The sequence below is a fragment of the Micropterus salmoides genome, unplaced genomic scaffold, assembly GCF_014851395.1.
Source record: "Micropterus salmoides isolate LMB-PRFRI ecotype aquatic unplaced genomic scaffold, ASM1485139v1 Ms_hic_scaffold_2356, whole genome shotgun sequence".
Taxonomy (NCBI): domain Eukaryota; kingdom Metazoa; phylum Chordata; class Actinopteri; order Centrarchiformes; family Centrarchidae; genus Micropterus; species Micropterus salmoides.
In genome coordinates this window covers 17,077-31,734 of record NW_024041547.1, presented here as the reverse complement: position 1 = coordinate 31,734, position 14,658 = coordinate 17,077, and the positions used below count along the sequence as shown (strand labels likewise).

The 14,658-nt window shown below is 47.9% G+C and overlaps 5 non-coding genes across 5 annotated transcripts; all 5 read left to right on the top strand.

Annotated features, from left to right (window-relative positions):
- The first annotated feature begins 3,563 nt into the window (after positions 1–3,563).
- On the top strand, positions 3,564–3,636 carry trnar-ucg. The gene has a single exon. It is a non-coding gene; the product is annotated as a tRNA-Arg (tRNA).
- Positions 3,637–6,057: 2,421 nt separating this feature from the next.
- Positions 6,058–6,130, top strand: trnar-ucg. Its single transcript has one exon. It is a non-coding gene; the product is annotated as a tRNA-Arg (tRNA).
- A 2,422-nt stretch (positions 6,131–8,552) lies between these two features.
- On the top strand, positions 8,553–8,625 carry trnar-ucg. Its single transcript has one exon. It is a non-coding gene; the product is annotated as a tRNA-Arg (tRNA).
- Positions 8,626–11,049: 2,424 nt separating this feature from the next.
- Positions 11,050–11,122, top strand: trnar-ucg. The gene has a single exon. It is a non-coding gene; the product is annotated as a tRNA-Arg (tRNA).
- Positions 11,123–13,547: 2,425 nt separating this feature from the next.
- Positions 13,548–13,620, top strand: trnar-ucg. The gene has a single exon. It is a non-coding gene; the product is annotated as a tRNA-Arg (tRNA).
- Positions 13,621–14,658: the final 1,038 nt, after the last annotated feature.

The following is a 14,658-nucleotide window of genomic DNA, read 5'->3' as shown; positions in this document are numbered from 1 at the left end:
TTCAACTCGTTGGCAAGGCGTGAGTCGTTCATGGAGTGGGGGGATTTAGGTTTGTAGCTGCTGATCCGTCTGAATCCTCTCCAGACAGAAGCAGAGTCATTCCTGAGGACTGGTCTTGTAGTCTCTCTGCATACAGCTTTTAGCATCTCGCACCGCCTTGCTAAACCTGTACTTTGACTCCTAAACCTGGCCCGTCTCCACTCCTAATCTCGCCTCTTCCTTTTCCACCTCAGCTGTCTGAGCTTAGCTGTGAACCAGGGTCTGTCATTGTTATAACTCACCCTGCTGCGTGTTGGAATGCAGCTGTCCTCACAGAAGCTGATGTATGTCACAGCCTCTGTAAACTCATCAGATTTTGGTAGCAGTCCTGAAAACATCCCAGTCAGTGCAGTCCAAGCATGCCTGAAGATCCTCTACAGCTTGACTGCTCCATTTCTTTGATGTCCTCACTACAGTTTACAGAGTTTTAATTTCTGTCTGTAAGCAGGAATCAGGTGGACCCTGACATGATCAGAGTGTCCCAGTGGAGCGCGTCTAACGGCGAGATAGGCACTGCTAACTGTGGTGTAACAGTGATCCAAAGTGTTCCCCCTCTGGTTGACACTTAATGAACTGTCTGTATTTGGGGAGTTCTTGGCAGAGGTTTCCTTTGTTAAAGTCACCAAGAACAATAACAAGGGAGTCCGGTTGTCTGCTCCACACAGTATCCGTCGGCCAGCATGCGCTGTGCGTCCTGCACGTTGGCGTGCGGCAGAATGTAGCACCAACCAGAATGAATGAAGCAAACTCACGGGGGGTAAAGCGGTTTACAGTTTATGATTAAAAATTCCAGATTAGGAGAACAGTGCTGCTGATGCGTTTGCATTGTCCTGCTCACAAGCGAGAGCTTTCCGATTTAAAAAATTCTGCCCCTCTTATGCCAAGTTACAAGGACTTTACACATGACAGGATATCCAGTGACTGTTAGCACGGCGCTAAAAGCTACAAGATCTTGAGTTTGATTCCCAAGCTGGCCACTCTTAGTGCTTTGACAAGACCAGATCACCAAGTGTTGTAAGATGTGAGCAAGGGAAACGGGACCCGTGGCCTAATGGACAAGGCGTCTGACTTCGGATCAGAAGATTGAGGGTTCGAGTCCCTTCGTGGTTGAAGGCCCCTCCGTTTATTTATGGAGAAATACTTAAAGCCATCGCGACAGACCGTATAAGAAGTGAGTATTTTCAAGTTTAAACAATTTGTGCTTGCATAGACTTGGGGGCACTTTGCACACGACTGAACATCCAAAACTTGTCCGTTTCTTTTTTTTTTACTTCTGGAGGACAAATTGTTTAAAAAAGAACCACAAAAGCAGGCGGCTCAGGTCAAGGTTTGAGTGTACTGCTCACCTGGAAGGTGGTCACACATGATTAACATCCAGTATGGAGCCATTGTCTGTTTTAGTCTGTCCCTGTTGTTTTATGCATTGAATTTTGTTAGCAAAAAGAAAGAAAGAAGCACCCCAGCAGGCCGGTTAGCTCAGATGGTTAGAGCGTGGTGCTAATAACGCCAAGGTCATGGGTTCAACCCCCATACTGGCCAGTGGTGACCATTTAACAACTCGACGTCAGAATCAGAAGGAGCTTTGTTGCCAAGTACCTTCTTACACATACAAGGAATTTGCTTTGGTGTTGAGGTGCTACACGCAGACATACATAGATGACTGACATAAATAGATGTAGAAATATGTAATAAACAAATGCAAGTTATATATGAAGAATAGAGAAAAATAATACAACTGACAATAAAAAATGGAACAACAACCACTTACAATTAACAACAAATATTTGTGGCGAGAGGTTTTGGTCCTGATGGACCGCAGCCTCTTGCCAGAGGGGAGAGTCTGAAACAGTTTTGACCGGGATGGGAGGCGTCAGCTGCCAGTCTTTCCTGCTCGCCTCAGAGTCCTGGAGGCGTGCAGGTCCTGAAGCGATGCAAGATTGCAGTCAATCACCTTCTCTGCAGGCGAATGATACGCTGCAGCCTGCCCTTGCCCCGGGAGTGGGTCTATGATGGATTTAAGGTGGGACAACACAAGGCGCTCCAAAGACTTCATCACCACAGAGGTCAGGGCGACGGGTCTGTAGTCTTTAGTCCCGTGGTCCTTGGTTTTTTGGGGACAGGGATGATGGTGGAGGCTTTGAAGCAGGCTGGCACATGGCATGACTCCAGTGAGGTGTTAAAAATGTCTGTAAACACCGGAGACAGCTGATCAGCACAGTGCTTCAGGGTGGATGGGGAGACAGAGTCCGGCCCCGCTGCTTTGCGAGGTTTCTGCCTCCTGAACAGTCTGTTAACATCCCTCTCTTGGATGGTAAGAGAGGGGGAGGAGGTGGGGGATGAGATGGTGGACTGTGGCCGATCAGTGGTGTGACGGGGGATGGTGTCAGGTCTGTCCCATTGTCTTTCAAAGCGACAGTAAAACTGGTTCAACTCGTTGGCAAGGCGTGAGTCGTTCATGGAGTGGGGGGATTTAGGTTTGTAGCTGCTGATCCGTCTGAATCCTCTCCAGACAGAAGCAGAGTCATTCCTTGAGGACTGGTCTTGTAGTCTCTCTGCATACAGCTGTTTAGCATCTCGCACCGCCTTGCTAAACCTGTACTTTGACTCCTTAAACCTGGCCCGGTCTCCACTCCTAATCGCCTCTTCCTTTTCCAACCTCAGCTGTCTGAGCTTAGCTGTGAACCAGGGTCTGTCATTGTTATAACTCACCCTGCTGCGTGTTGGAATGCAGCTGTCCTCACAGAAGCTGATGTAGGATGTCACAGCCTCTGTAAACTCATCCAGATTGTTGGTAGCAGTCCTGAAAACATCCCAGTCAGTGCAGTCCAAGCATGCCTGAAGATCCTCTACAGCTTGACTGCTCCATTTCTTTGATGTCCTCACTACAGGTTTACAGAGTTTTAATTTCTGTCTGTAAGCAGGAATCAGGTGGACCATGACATGATCAGAGTGTCCCAGTGGAGCGCGTCTAACGGCGAGATAGGCACTGCTAACTGTGGTGTAACAGTGATCCAAAGTGTTCCCCTCTCTGGTTGGACACTTAATGAACTGTCTGTATTTGGGGAGTTCTTGGCAGAGGTTTCCTTTGTTAAAGTCACCAAGAACAATAACAAGGGAGTCCGGGTTTGTCTGCTCCACACACAGTATCCGGTCGGCCAGCATGCGCTGTGCGTCCTGCACGTTGGCGTGCGGCAGAATGTAAGCACCAACCAGAATGAATGAAGCAAACTCACGGGGGGAGTAAAGCGGTTTACAGTTTATGATTAAAAATTCCAGATTAGGAGAACAGTGCTGCTGAATGGCGTTTGCATTGTCCTGCTCACAAGCGAGAGCTTTCCGATTTAAACAAATTCTGCCCCTCTTATGCCAAGTTACAAGGACTTTACACATGACAGGATATCCAGTGACTGTTAGCACGGCGCTAAAAGCTACAAGATCTTGAGTTTGATTCCCAAGCTGGCCACTCTTAGTGCTTTGACAAGACCAGATCACCAAGTGTTGTAAGATGTGAGCAAGGGAAACGGGACCGCGTGGCCTAACGGACAAGGCATCTGACTTCGGATCAGAAGATTGAGGGTTCGAGTCCCTTCGTGGTTGAAGGCCCTCCGTTATTTATGGAGAAATACTTAAAGCCATCGCGACAGACCGTATAAGAAGTGAGTATTTTCAAGTTTAAACAATTTGTGCTTGCATAGACTTGGGGGCACTTTGCACACGACTGAACATCCAAAACTTGTCCGTTTCTTTTTTTTTTACTTCTGGAGGACAAATTGTTTAAAAAAAGAACCACAAAAGCAGGCGGCTCAGGTCAAAGGTTTTGAGTGTACTGCTCACCTGGAAGGTGGTCACACATGACTTAACATCCAGTATGGAGCCATTGTCTGTTTTAGTCTGTCCCTGTTGTTTTATGCATTGAATTTTGTTAGCAAAAAGAAAGAAAGAAGCACCCCACAGCAGGCCGGTTAGCTCAGATGGTTAGAGCGTGGTGCTAATAACGCCAAGGTCATGGGTTCAACCCCCATACTGGCCAGTGGTGACCATTTAACAACTCGACGTCAGAATCAGAAGGAGCTTTGTTGCCAAGTACCTTCTTACACATACAAGGAATTTGCTTTGGTGTTGAGGTGCTACACCAGACAACATACAGACTGACATAAATAGATGTAGAAATATGTAATAAACAAATGCAAGTTATATATGAAGAATAGAGAAAAATAATACAACTGACAATATAAAAAAATGGAACAACAACCACTTACAATTAACAACAAATATTTGTGGCGAGAGGTTTTGGTCCTGATGGACCGCAGCCTCTTGCCAGAGGGGAGAGTCTGAAACAGTTTGTGACCGGGATGGGAGGCGTCAGCTGCTGCAGTCTTTCCTGCTCGCCTCAGAGTCCTGGAGGCGTGCAGGCAGAAGCGATGCAAGATTGCAGTCAATCACCTTCTCTGCAGAGCGAATGATACGCTGCAGCCTGCCCTTGCCCCGGGAGTGGGTCTATGATGGATTTAAGGTGGGACAACACAAGGCGCTCCAAAGACTTCATCACCACAGAGGTCAGGGCGACGGGTCTGTAGTCGTTTAGTCCCGTGGTCCTTGGTTTTTTGGGGACAGGGATGATGGTGGAGGCTTTGAAGCAGGCTGGCACATGGCATGACTCCAGTGAGGTGTTAAAAATGTCTGTAAACACCGGAGACAGCTGATCAGCACAGTGCTTCAGGGTGGATGGGGAGACAGAGTCCGGCCCCGCTGCTTTGCGAGGTTTCTGCCTCCTGAACAGTCTGTTAACATCCCTCTCTTGGATGGTAAGAGAGGGGGAGGAGGTGGGGGATGAGATGGTGGACTGTGGCCGATCAGTGGTGTGACGGGGGATGGTGTCAGGTCTGTCCCATTGTCTTTCAAAGCGACAGTAAAACTGGTTCAACTCGTTGGCAAGGCGTGAGTCGTTCATGGAGTGGGGGGATTTAGGTTTGTAGCTGCTGATCCGTCTGAATCCTCTCCAGACAGAAGCAGAGTCATTCCTTGAGGACTGGTCTTGTAGTCTCTCTGCATACAGCTGTTTAGCATCTCGCACCGCCTTGCTAAACCTGTACTTTGACTCCTTAAACCTGGCCCGGTCTCCACTCCTAATCGCCTCTTCCTTTTCCAACCTCAGCTGTCTGAGCTTAGCTGTGAACCAGGGTCTGTCATTGTTATAACTCACCCTGCTGCGTGTTGGAATGCAGCTGTCCTCACAGAAGCTGATGTAGGATGTCACAGCCTCTGTAAACTCATCCAGATTGTTGGTAGCAGTCCTGAAAACATCCCAGTCAGTGCAGTCCAAGCATGCCTGAAGATCCTCTACAGCTTGACTGCTCCATTTCTTTGATGTCCTCACTACAGGTTTACAGAGTTTTAATTTCTGTCTGTAAGCAGGAATCAGGTGGACCATGACATGATCAGAGTGTCCCAGTGGAGCGCGTCTAACGGCGAGATAGGCACTGCTAACTGTGGTGTAACAGTGATCCAAAGTGTTCCCCTCTCTGGTTGGACACTTAATGAACTGTCTGTATTTGGGGAGTTCTTGGCAGAGGTTTCCTTTGTTAAAGTCACCAAGAACAATAACAAGGGAGTCCGGGTTTGTCTGCTCCACACACAGTATCCGGTCGGCCAGCATGCGCTGTGCGTCCTGCACGTTGGCGTGCGGCAGAATGTAAGCACCAACCAGAATGAATGAAGCAAACTCACGGGGGGAGTAAAGCGGTTTACAGTTTATGATTAAAAATTCCAGATTAGGAGAACAGTGCTGCTGAATGGCGTTTGCATTGTCCTGCTCACAAGCGAGAGCTTTCCGATTTAAACAAATTCTGCCCCTCTTATGCCAAGTTACAAGGACTTTACACATGACAGGATATCCAGTGACTGTTAGCACGGCGCTAAAAGCTACAAGATCTTGAGTTTGATTCCCAAGCTGGCCACTCTTAGTGCTTTGACAAGACCAGATCACCAAGTGTTGTAAGATGTGAGCAAGGGAAACGGGACCGCGTGGCCTAACGGACAAGGCGTCTGACTTCGGATCAGAAGATTGAGGGTTCGAGTCCCTTCGTGGTTGAAGGCCCCTCCGTTATTTATGGAGAAATACTTAAAGCCATCGCGACAGACCGTATAAGAAGTGAGTATTTTCAAGTTTAAACAATTTGTGCTTGCATAGACTTGGGGGCACTTTGCACACGACTGAACATCCAAAACTTGTCCGTTTTTTTTTTTTTACTTCTGGAGGACAAATTGTTTAAAAAAAGAACCACAAAAGCAGGCGGCTCAGGTCAAAGGTTTTGAGTGTACTGCTCACCTGGAAGGTGGTCACACATGACTTAACATCCAGTATGGAGCCATTGTCTGTTTTAGTCTGTCCCTGTTGTTTTATGCATTGAATTTTGTTAGCAAAAAGAAAGAAAGAAGCACCCCACAGCAGGCCGGTTAGCTCAGATGGTTAGAGCGTGGTGCTAATAACGCCAAGGTCATGGGTTCAACCCCCATACTGGCCAGTGGTGACCATTTAACAACTCGACGTCAGAATCAGAAGGAGCTTTGTTGCCAAGTACCTTCTTACACATACAAGGAATTTGCTTTGGTGTTGAGGTGCTACACGCAGACATACATAGCTGACATAAATAGATGTAGAAATATGTAATAAACAAATGCAAGTTATATATGAAGAATAGAGAAAAATAATACAACTGACAATATAAAAAAATGGAACAACAACCACTTACAATTAACAACAAATATTTGTGGCGAGAGGTTTTGGTCCTGATGGACCGCAGCCTCTTGCCAGAGGGGAGAGTCTGAAACAGTTTGTGACCGGGATGGGAGGCGTCAGCTGCTGCAGTCTTTCCTGCTCGCCTCAGAGTCCTGGAGGCGTGCAGGTCCTGAAGCGATGCAAGATTGCAGTCAATCACCTTCTCTGCAGAGCGAATGATACGCTGCAGCCTGCCCTTGCCCCGGGAGTGGGTCTATGATGGATTTAAGGTGGGACAACACAAGGCGCTCCAAAGACTTCATCACCACAGAGGTCAGGGCGACGGGTCTGTAGTCGTTTAGTCCCGTGGTCCTTGGTTTTTTGGGGACAGGGATGATGGTGGAGGCTTTGAAGCAGGCTGGCACATGGCATGACTCCAGTGAGGTGTTAAAAATGTCTGTAAACACCGGAGACAGCTGATCAGCACAGTGCTTCAGGGTGGATGGGGAGACAGAGTCCGGCCCCGCTGCTTTGCGAGGTTTCTGCCTCCTGAACAGTCTGTTAACATCCCTCTCTTGGATGGTAAGAGAGGGGGAGGAGGTGGGGGATGAGATGGTGGACTGTGGCCGATCAGTGGTGTGACGGGGGATGGTGTCAGGTCTGTCCCATTGTCTTTCAAAGCGACAGTAAAACTGGTTCAACTCGTTGGCAAGGCGTGAGTCGTTCATGGAGTGGGGGGATTTAGGTTTGTAGCTGCTGATCCGTCTGAATCCTCTCCAGACAGAAGCAGAGTCATTCCTTGAGGACTGGTCTTGTAGTCTCTCTGCATACAGCTGTTTAGCATCTCGCACCGCCTTGCTAAACCTGTACTTTGACTCCTTAAACCTGGCCCGGTCTCCACTCCTAATCGCCTCTTCCTTTTCCAACCTCAGCTGTCTGAGCTTAGCTGTGAACCAGGGTCTGTCATTGTTATAACTCACCCTGCTGCGTGTTGGAATGCAGCTGTCCTCACAGAAGCTGATGTAGGATGTCACAGCCTCTGTAAACTCATCCAGATTGTTGGTAGCAGTCCTGAAAACATCCCAGTCAGTGCAGTCCAAGCATGCCTGAAGATCCTCTACAGCTTGACTGCTCCATTTCTTTGATGTCCTCACTACAGGTTTACAGAGTTTTAATTTCTGTCTGTAAGCAGGAATCAGGTGGACCATGACATGATCAGAGTGTCCCAGTGGAGCGCGTCTAACGGCGAGATAGGCACTGCTAACTGTGGTGTAACAGTGATCCAAAGTGTTCCCCTCTCTGGTTGGACACTTAATGAACTGTCTGTATTTGGGGAGTTCTTGGCAGAGGTTTCCTTTGTTAAAGTCACCAAGAACAATAACAAGGGAGTCCGGGTTTGTCTGCTCCACACACAGTATCCGGTCGGCCAGCATGCGCTGTGCGTCCTGCACGTTGGCGTGCGGCAGAATGTAAGCACCAACCAGAATGAATGAAGCAAACTCACGGGGGGAGTAAAGCGGTTTACAGTTTATGATTAAAAATTCCAGATTAGGAGAACAGTGCTGCTGAATGGCGTTTGCATTGTCCTGCTCACAAGCGAGAGCTTTCCGATTTAAACAAATTCTGCCCCTCTTATGCCAAGTTACAAGGACTTTACACATGACAGGATATCCAGTGACTGTTAGCACGGCGCTAAAAGCTACAAGATCTTGAGTTTGATTCCCAAGCTGGCCACTCTTAGTGCTTTGACAAGACCAGATCACCAAGTGTTGTAAGATGTGAGCAAGGGAAACGGGACCGCGTGGCCTAACGGACAAGGCGTCTGACTTCGGATCAGAAGATTGAGGGTTCGAGTCCCTTCGTGGTTGAAGGCCCCTCCGTTATTTATGGAGAAATACTTAAAGCCATCGCGACAGACCGTATAAGAAGTGAGTATTTTCAAGTTTAAACAATTTGTGCTTGCATAGACTTGGGGGCACTTTGCACACGACTGAACATCCAAAACTTGTCCGTTTCTTTTTTTTTTACTTCTGGAGGACAAATTGTTTAAAAAAAGAACCACAAAAGCAGGCGGCTCAGGTCAAAGGTTTTGAGTGTACTGCTCACCTGGAAGGTGGTCACACATGACTTAACATCCAGTATGGAGCCATTGTCTGTTTTAGTCTGTCCCTGTTGTTTTATGCATTGAATTTTGTTAGCAAAAAGAAAGAAAGAAGCACCCCACAGCAGGCCGGTTAGCTCAGATGGTTAGAGCGTGGTGCTAATAACGCCAAGGTCATGGGTTCAACCCCCATACTGGCCAGTGGTGACCATTTAACAACTCGACGTCAGAATCAGAAGGAGCTTTGTTGCCAAGTACCTTCTTACACATACAAGGAATTTGCTTTGGTGTTGAGGTGCTACACCAGACAGACATACAGCTGACATAAATAGATGTAGAAATATGTAATAAACAAATGCAAGTTATATATGAAGAATAGAGAAAAATAATACAACTGACAATATAAAAAAATGGAACAACAACCACTTACAATTAACAACAAATATTTGTGGCGAGAGGTTTTGGTCCTGATGGACCGCAGCCTCTTGCCAGAGGGGAGAGTCTGAAACAGTTTGTGACCGGGATGGGAGGCGTCAGCTGCTGCAGTCTTTCCTGCTCGCCTCAGAGTCCTGGAGGCGTGCAGGTCCTGAAGCGATGCAAGATTGCAGTCAATCACCTTCTCTGCAGAGCGAATGATACGCTGCAGCCTGCCCTTGCCCCGGGAGTGGGTCTATGATGGATTTAAGGTGGGACAACACAAGGCGCTCCAAAGACTTCATCACCACAGAGGTCAGGGCGACGGGTCTGTAGTCGTTTAGTCCCGTGGTCCTTGGTTTTTTGGGGACAGGGATGATGGTGGAGGCTTTGAAGCAGGCTGGCACATGGCATGACTCCAGTGAGGTGTTAAAAATGTCTGTAAACACCGGAGACAGCTGATCAGCACAGTGCTTCAGGGTGGATGGGGAGACAGAGTCCGGCCCCGCTGCTTTGCGAGGTTTCTGCCTCCTGAACAGTCTGTTAACATCCCTCTCTTGGATGGTAAGAGAGGGGGAGGAGGTGGGGGATGAGATGGTGGACTGTGGCCGATCAGTGGTGTGACGGGGGATGGTGTCAGGTCTGTCCCATTGTCTTTCAAAGCGACAGTAAAACTGGTTCAACTCGTTGGCAAGGCGTGAGTCGTTCATGGAGTGGGGGGATTTAGGTTTGTAGCTGCTGATCCGTCTGAATCCTCTCCAGACAGAAGCAGAGTCATTCCTTGAGGACTGGTCTTGTAGTCTCTCTGCATACAGCTGTTTAGCATCTCGCACCGCCTTGCTAAACCTGTACTTTGACTCCTTAAACCTGGCCCGGTCTCCACTCCTAATCGCCTCTTCCTTTTCCAACCTCAGCTGTCTGAGCTTAGCTGTGAACCAGGGTCTGTCATTGTTATAACTCACCCTGCTGCGTGTTGGAATGCAGCTGTCCTCACAGAAGCTGATGTAGGATGTCACAGCCTCTGTAAACTCATCCAGATTGTTGGTAGCAGTCCTGAAAACATCCCAGTCAGTGCAGTCCAAGCATGCCTGAAGATCCTCTACAGCTTGACTGCTCCATTTCTTTGATGTCCTCACTACAGGTTTACAGAGTTTTAATTTCTGTCTGTAAGCAGGAATCAGGTGGACCATGACATGATCAGAGTGTCCCAGTGGAGCGCGTCTAACGGCGAGATAGGCACTGCTAACTGTGGTGTAACAGTGATCCAAAGTGTTCCCCTCTCTGGTTGGACACTTAATGAACTGTCTGTATTTGGGGAGTTCTTGGCAGAGGTTTCCTTTGTTAAAGTCACCAAGAACAATAACAAGGGAGTCCGGGTTTGTCTGCTCCACACACAGTATCCGGTCGGCCAGCATGCGCTGTGCGTCCTGCACGTTGGCGTGCGGCAGAATGTAAGCACCAACCAGAATGAATGAAGCAAACTCACGGGGGGAGTAAAGCGGTTTACAGTTTATGATTAAAAATTCCAGATTAGGAGAACAGTGCTGCTGAATGGCGTTTGCATTGTCCTGCTCACAAGCGAGAGCTTTCCGATTTAAACAAATTCTGCCCCTCTTATGCCAAGTTACAAGGACTTTACACATGACAGGATATCCAGTGACTGTTAGCACGGCGCTAAAAGCTACAAGATCTTGAGTTTGATTCCCAAGCTGGCCACTCTTAGTGCTTTGACAAGACCAGATCACCAAGTGTTGTAAGATGTGAGCAAGGGAAACGGGACCGCGTGGCCTAACGGACAAGGCGTCTGACTTCGGATCAGAAGATTGAGGGTTCGAGTCCCTTCGTGGTTGAAGGCCCCTCCGTTATTTATGGAGAAATACTTAAAGCCATCGCGACAGACCGTATAAGAAGTGAGTATTTTCAAGTTTAAACAATTTGTGCTTGCATAGACTTGGGGGCACTTTGCACACGACTGAACATCCAAAACTTGTCCGTTTCTTTTTTTTTTACTTCTGGAGGACAAATTGTTTAAAAAAAGAACCACAAAAGCAGGCGGCTCAGGTCAAAGGTTTTGAGTGTACTGCTCACCTGGAAGGTGGTCACACATGACTTAACATCCAGTATGGAGCCATTGTCTGTTTTAGTCTGTCCCTGTTGTTTTATGCATTGAATTTTGTTAGCAAAAAGAAAGAAAGAAGCACCCCACAGCAGGCCGGTTAGCTCAGATGGTTAGAGCGTGGTGCTAATAACGCCAAGGTCATGGGTTCAACCCCCATACTGGCCAGTGGTGACCATTTAACAACTCGACGTCAGAATCAGAAGGAGCTTTGTTGCCAAGTACCTTCTTACACATACAAGGAATTTGCTTTGGTGTTGAGGTGCTACACGCAGACAGACATACAGCTGACATAAATAGATGTAGAAATATGTAATAAACAAATGCAAGTTATATATGAAGAATAGAGAAAAATAATACAACTGACAATATAAAAAAATGGAACAACAACCACTTACAATTAACAACAAATATTTGTGGCGAGAGGTTTTGGTCCTGATGGACCGCAGCCTCTTGCCAGAGGGGAGAGTCTGAAACAGTTTGTGACCGGGATGGGAGGCGTCAGCTGCTGCAGTCTTTCCTGCTCGCCTCAGAGTCCTGGAGGCGTGCAGGTCCTGAAGCGATGCAAGATTGCAGTCAATCACCTTCTCTGCAGAGCGAATGATACGCTGCAGCCTGCCCTTGCCCCGGGAGTGGGTCTATGATGGATTTAAGGTGGGACAACACAAGGCGCTCCAAAGACTTCATCACCACAGAGGTCAGGGCGACGGGTCTGTAGTCGTTTAGTCCCGTGGTCCTTGGTTTTTTGGGGACAGGGATGATGGTGGAGGCTTTGAAGCAGGCTGGCACATGGCATGACTCCAGTGAGGTGTTAAAAATGTCTGTAAACACCGGAGACAGCTGATCAGCACAGTGCTTCAGGGTGGATGGGGAGACAGAGTCCGGCCCCGCTGCTTTGCGAGGTTTCTGCCTCCTGAACAGTCTGTTAACATCCCTCTCTTGGATGGTAAGAGAGGGGGAGGAGGTGGGGGATGAGATGGTGGACTGTGGCCGATCAGTGGTGTGACGGGGGATGGTGTCAGGTCTGTCCCATTGTCTTTCAAAGCGACAGTAAAACTGGTTCAACTCGTTGGCAAGGCGTGAGTCGTTCATGGAGTGGGGGGATTTAGGTTTGTAGCTGCTGATCCGTCTGAATCCTCTCCAGACAGAAGCAGAGTCATTCCTTGAGGACTGGTCTTGTAGTCTCTCTGCATACAGCTGTTTAGCATCTCGCACCGCCTTGCTAAACCTGTACTTTGACTCCTTAAACCTGGCCCGGTCTCCACTCCTAATCGCCTCTTCCTTTTCCAACCTCAGCTGTCTGAGCTTAGCTGTGAACCAGGGTCTGTCATTGTTATAACTCACCCTGCTGCGTGTTGGAATGCAGCTGTCCTCACAGAAGCTGATGTAGGATGTCACAGCCTCTGTAAACTCATCCAGATTGTTGGTAGCAGTCCTGAAAACATCCCAGTCAGTGCAGTCCAAGCATGCCTGAAGATCCTCTACAGCTTGACTGCTCCATTTCTTTGATGTCCTCACTACAGGTTTACAGAGTTTTAATTTCTGTCTGTAAGCAGGAATCAGGTGGACCATGACATGATCAGAGTGTCCCAGTGGAGCGCGTCTAACGGCGAGATAGGCACTGCTAACTGTGGTGTAACAGTGATCCAAAGTGTTCCCCTCTCTGGTTGGACACTTAATGAACTGTCTGTATTTGGGGAGTTCTTGGCAGAGGTTTCCTTTGTTAAAGTCACCAAGAACAATAACAAGGGAGTCCGGGTTTGTCTGCTCCACACACAGTATCCGGTCGGCCAGCATGCGCTGTGCGTCCTGCACGTTGGCGTGCGGCAGAATGTAAGCACCAACCAGAATGAATGAAGCAAACTCACGGGGGGAGTAAAGCGGTTTACAGTTTATGATTAAAAATTCCAGATTAGGAGAACAGTGCTGCTGAATGGCGTTTGCATTGTCCTGCTCACAAGCGAGAGCTTTCCGATTTAAACAAATTCTGCCCCTCTTATGCCAAGTTACAAGGACTTTACACATGACAGGATATCCAGTGACTGTTAGCACGGCGCTAAAAGCTACAAGATCTTGAGTTTGATTCCCAAGCTGGCCACTCTTAGTGCTTTGACAAGACCAGATCACCAAGTGTTGTAAGATGTGAGCAAGGGAAACGGGACCGCGTGGCCTAACGGACAAGGCGTCTGACTTCGGATCAGAAGATTGAGGGTTCGAGTCCCTTCGTGGTTGAAGGCCCCTCCGTTATTTATGGAGAAATACTTAAAGCCATCGCGACAGACCGTATAAGAAGTGAGTATTTTCAAGTTTAAACAATTTGTGCTTGCATAGACTTGGGGGCACTTTGCACACGACTGAACATCCAAAACTTGTCCGTTTCTTTTTTTTTTACTTCTGGAGGACAAATTGTTTAAAAAAAGAACCACAAAAGCAGGCGGCTCAGGTCAAAGGTTTTGAGTGTACTGCTCACCTGGAAGGTGGTCACACATGACTTAACATCCAGTATGGAGCCATTGTCTGTTTTAGTCTGTCCCTGTTGTTTTATGCATTGAATTTTGTTAGCAAAAAGAAAGAAAGAAGCACCCCACAGCAGGCCGGTTAGCTCAGATGGTTAGAGCGTGGTGCTAATAACGCCAAGGTCATGGGTTCAACCCCCATACTGGCCAGTGGTGACCATTTAACAACTCGACGTCAGAATCAGAAGGAGCTTTGTTGCCAAGTACCTTCTTACACATACAAGGAATTTGCTTTGGTGTTGAGGTGCTACACCAGACAGACATACAGCTGACATAAATAGATGTAGAAATATGTAATAAACAAATGCAAGTTATATATGAAGAATAGAGAAAAATAATACAACTGACAATATAAAAAAATGGAACAACAACCACTTACAATTAACAACAAATATTTGTGGCGAGAGGTTTTGGTCCTGATGGACCGCAGCCTCTTGCCAGAGGGGAGAGTCTGAAACAGTTTGTGACCGGGATGGGAGGCGTCAGCTGCTGCAGTCTTTCCTGCTCGCCTCAGAGTCCTGGAGGCGTGCAGGTCCTGAAGCGATGCAAGATTGCAGTCAATCACCTTCTCTGCAGAGCGAATGATACGCTGCAGCCTGCCCTTGCCCCGGGAGTGGGTCTATGATGGATTTAAGGTGGGACAACACAAGGCGCTCCAAAGACTTCATCACCACAGAGGTCAGGGCGACGGGTCTGTAGTCGTTTAGTCCCGTGGTCCTTGGTTTTTTGGGGACAGGGATGATGGTGGAGGCTT